We start from the raw sequence: 5,530 nt of genomic DNA on the forward strand, positions 1-5,530 counted from the left end.
AGGTTAACGCGGTTCAGGAATTACGGGATGGAACAATTCTCGAAGCTTCGAAGGGCTCCTTAAGTCGACCAACGCCTAGTCGGATAACGCAGATATGGGCCGCGGGATACTGACGTCATGGCATCTTTCTCTATAGCCTCGACACGATCTGGCAAAAGGAACACCAGAATTACTCGAAACCCGAGATAAACGGAACACGAACTAGCTAGAAAAGCCACGGGAATTACGCAATGAACGCAACAAGTGAATTCTGATCACCATGCGCTTAACGCGCACTAAGCAATCAAATTAAGCAATCGGTAGTCGGCACTCTCGGCCACCGTTACAATCACAATTGTCATTCAAAAATATACACCAAGACCGCAATAAAGGCCGAAAATAAGGCAAAAGAAAGGCAGACGCTTTTGCGGATAAGGACTCACGCTATCTTCTCTCAATCTCTTTCTGGATGTTCCTATGGCACGCTCGCACAATTGTCGCTGGAATTTTCATCCTTCCGAGGGCATATCTTCTCTGCCGATTATACTCCATACTTCTCTATCGTCATTCTCCAGTTTGTACGTCATGAAAATTTGCAGTTCCATCTCAAGACGCTGTAACTTCAGCCCTTCATACTGCCTCAACGCACAGCCGCTCCTGGGATGTGCTGTCCTTTTCTCCCTTGAGGGCATTTTCTTCGACAGCGACTCTTCTCGTTCCTACCGCTTATTGGATAAGGGACGGGTACGGAGACTCGAAAGCGGGGCTACTTATCGCAAACCTGCGGGCTATCACCGCTGCAACTGTCATTAATGCTTTGTGTATGGGGTTGGCGGTCGGCGAGCCGAGGGGGTCGAGAGTTTGTGACGTAACCACGTCACACTATATATACTTATCATTTCATTTAATAAATCTACACCTTCCATATTATGATTATTGCAAATTTTTACGATTTCCGATCGTCTTATAGAAATATATTTAAATTCCTTTGTTCAATCTGTGTACTTCATCGTCAACTCCTGTTCCTATAAAATTCGATGTAAAACATATTAAATTGTTATTTCTTCTAATGGTACCAGCGGCATAAATATTTATTTCCTTCAGTTTTAGAAGCAAAGCGTATGATGAAAAGTAATTGTCAATATATGTATATGTAGGATTGTAGAGTTTCGCGAAAACAAGCGTAATTGTAATTGAGTGGAAATTTTATTGAACACAGTACTACTTATTTATTGTTGTTAGTGCTACGTTTATTGGATATGGGTGATAGAAATAAATTTAAAATCCGATATTCTATTCAACTGAATACTTTATTACTTGGCCTTAGAGACCGCCTTTACGCTTCGAAACCTATACGAATTGCGGGACTACTCAACAGAAAATATAGGTTCCTCCCTCCTAAGAAATAATAATCGTGCAAAATCTATATGTATTTTTCTTTCAAACCATTCAGTCTAAACTGATTGGGGACCTCTCGAATCGATAAATTTCCTTCTCCTGTTTATATACATGATTCTATTTCTTAACACAATATTCATTTTTGTTTCTATATTGACATGTTGAAATAATCCAGCAACTTCTCTCAAACTCAAATACAATATCGACTCTGACTCGTTCTCCGTACACACATCTTTTTATGCATTCACTTATCGTACATTCGCGACTATTTTCCCCGGATTTCTATGCATTCCCTTGTTCTTCCAGGCACACACATACACGCACACATGTACTCTTTTGCATAAATTGTGGAATATCTCGAACATTCAATATTCTAGAATATTCGCAATTACATCTTTTGTTTACACACGTATCCAGTTGCAATAATATCATTAATACCCTGCAATCGGCCATCCTATAGTGATACTTACCTTTTGTCGCAAGTTTCTTCGCATTTGTGGGGTGCGTGCACGTGTGTGGGTAAGACACCTCGCGATTTTACCCTCACAGTTAGAAAAATGAAAAGGATGTATCATACGGTTATTCAACCACGGTCTTCAATTTTAAATGTATTTAATTCCAGGCACTATTACAGGTGTTACATATTATCGATTAGACTATCTACCAGGTCGACTAGTCGCTCGCGTGTCTTGTTAGCTACTTTTATTCTTACTTACTCTTACTTACTTAATACTTCTCTTTAAGAAGAATAAAGATTAGAACAAAGATTTTTCGTAGAGATTCGACTGTTTTCTTTCTTAGAGATTTCCCTACGCGCCTTCTGATACGGAACTTTTCGGCGGCTAAATTTCTGGTCGGTAGATGGAGCTACGTGTGACGTCTCTGTGAGATACTTGATAAGAAATTTCTTCCTAATTAACTATCGTGAATAGTTAACTACCGGTTGGTCATGCACGATTGCTTTTATATAAAAAAAATACAAAATATAGTACAAAATATTGTTTTGTTGTTTTAACATTATATATTAACATTACAACATTGTAATCAAACATCCAATACAAAACAATCATATACATTGAGTATCATAAAATATAGTTATCAATTTTTTCTATGGAATTCTTCAAAAAACAGGCTAAACAAAGTGCCGGCTTGTCCTTACAATAATTACAATACGTGGTTATTTTTTTGTTTTATTCGTGGCGTACTTAATACCTTTTAACTTTGCTAAGCGTTTGTAGCATTCTTTGCATCGCTTTCTCGACTTCTTCGCGGATCATTCGTACAAAGTTAGAAAATGATTCCATTTACTCATTATTAATTCACTAGAATGATTATCAATATTCATCAGCAGATAATCAATAATTTTTACTCTAAATTGTAAAATTTGGAAATGCTTAGCTCCCCATTTTTTATGAACGTACCACGCATTTACCAGACAATTTCCGTAAAACAGTTCTATAACAATTTTTCTATACCATTTCACTGTTTTCCGTAAACAATTATATTATGAAAACATTTGGTCGGATAGATCTATTCCGTTTTTAGCGTCATTGTAAAAAAAAAAACGATGTTTGGTTTTAATTTATTATTTTGGCCACGAATAATAACGAACTCGTGATTCGATGAAGTGACGGTCGCAAGATAGCGATTCTCTGAAAAACCAAGTTACTGTTTACAATTAGCATGATAAAGGGAAAAATAGAAAAAGAACTCCGCAGGCAGATGATAATTTTTTCGTAACGCCAGAACATACGATATGCATATATTCAAAAGATACCAGTGACATCATCCCAAATGGTATTGTGGCGGCACTCGCCACTAGAGGGACAGCACCGTTTACACTTTCCTGAAAGTACTCGATGACCCATCCTTTCCAATATATAGAAGTTCTGACCTGTCCCTAATATCCCAGCGTCTAAGGTAGGACCTGCTAAGTAGCCTTACTGATGAGTCCACTAGCAGGCCCAGGACGAAACGTTCTTCCCCTCTCTTTTCCTTCCTTCTTTCTTCCTCCATCTTTACAGCAAACCGAAGCAACGCCGCTTCAGTATCAAAGATAATGGACTTTGACCGTTTTCGCGATGATCCTAGTCATCTAACATATACCTTTTGGGAGACCTACGTAGGTAAGGCAGAATGATGCTCGTTCGGAATAACGGAATAAAATAATTTACTTTAACAAATAACAAATAATAAATTTTATACTTGCTCAAGGTATCGATGCTATGCTGTTCAGATAGTAACTACTAACTAACTCCTGAGGGCTCCTTTTCCTCACATTATATCTGTTCTCGCCCCCTTATTTCGATGTCGAAAAGAAGGGGGCACGTTCGCAGAAAACGTCCTTAACCTTCGAAGACGAATAGAAAGTTTGGAGTCAAACATATATTTAATGTCTCCAGTCTCTTCGCTTCGAGGGTCAAATATTTTCTTCCACCCTGCGCCACAGGGTGCAAAAGCGACTACGGTGGTCGCCACAACCTGGTCACTCCTTAGGGTATGGTTTATACCACTGAAAACATATCGACCTTTTTCATGTACACCACTTACTTTGCACTTTGAACATGGTCGTGGAAACTTATGTCCCCGATGACTTAAAATTAAGACTGGAGCTAGTGTATCGGCTACAAAACATCTTAATGATATTGAAAGTGTAGTGCCACGATGATTGATTCCTCCATCGGATATGATTTCTTTAATATCGGAAATTAATTTTTCAGAGAAACCAACAAGACTGTGAGGCTCTTAACTACCTGTATAAATGCCAATAATAATTAGCTTTGTATTTGGAATTTTGAAAATACTACATTGAATAGACCGAAGATGCATACCGTTAGATTTATCTAACGTACATCCATTGTTATGAATGTCTGATTTTAATTGTCTAACGTTACCTATGGATTGAGATCAAAGAAGTCTCTTAATAATTTCTGCTTTTGAGTCGAAGTAAATATATTCTCTTGGTGGAACTACCGATACATCTCACCAATCGCTTGGCACATTGAGAAGTGTTCTAACGTCTTTTGGCGAATCAGAAAAAATATGAATGGGAACGCAACAGGGAGAATATATTATTTCCTTGTTTATGCGTTATATTGTTATTCACAAAAAAAGATGCTGAACGCTCACGAAATGATTGCCCTGTTGTGGTATTAATAGAATCAGAAGTAGTTATTCCAATACTAAACATATTATCACTTTTTACACTTTCTTTTCGTCCTTGTTCAATATTAATCTTTTCTCTTTCTATCTCAACTATTTTTTGTAAATTTTACAGTTTTCAAATATAATCTGTTTTTATAGTGCATTGACAACCTTTAGTCTATTCATTTAACGATGAAACTAGTGGAGTCAGGTATACTTTTGTTTAAACATGTTCACCGCGACTACCAGATATATATGTTTATATATCTTAATACTTGTAGCATTTTTAGTAGTTCATTGTTTTGTTTCATAAAACACTTTGGAAATGTTCAAACATATTGTTTAATTTTTTCTATGTCAGTCGATAACGTGCACCTTTCTAACTTTTGGTCAACTTTGAGACAAAATAATCCTTATGACTATAGTTGATTTTGGAAAGCATATAAATCAACAAAAAAAAAAATTGAAATATCAACAAAAGGTCAATATAAGAATGAGACTTTCTCCTGGACAGATACCTTTGTGACCGCAATATCATGATCTTAACTTCACCTTCGAATGAAGGATGTATCGACTCGCTTAAGCGTAACACTCTATTTACTGCGTTACAAAATAAATCTCGAGTCTAAAACGAAAGGTCGTGCCACCTATCGATGAGAAATATAACCAGCAAAGATCACATAAAGCCTTTATTGTGTATAGTTAGTACGCTGCTGCTAGTTGATTCTCTTGTTAATTAGTTTATTTATTAAATTAACACATTGCAGTCGGAGACTGTAATCACAGCCCGTAAAAGATGAGCTTTGGCAACGAGGACTATAATCTTAGTTATATGATATTCGCATGTTGGTGGCTGTGATGATCGCAATTTGGAAAAACAAACGTTGAAAGCAGGGACCTGTAATTTCATTGCGTAATATTGCAGACGGTAGACAGAGATTACAGAGCAGGTAAGCAACCGTTGAAAATCGAGGAACTGTAATCTCAGTTACGGGGTAGACAATAATGG

Source organism: Xylocopa sonorina, unplaced genomic scaffold, assembly GCF_050948175.1.
Source record: "Xylocopa sonorina isolate GNS202 unplaced genomic scaffold, iyXylSono1_principal scaffold0240, whole genome shotgun sequence".
Taxonomy (NCBI): Eukaryota; Metazoa; Arthropoda; class Insecta; order Hymenoptera; family Apidae; genus Xylocopa; species Xylocopa sonorina.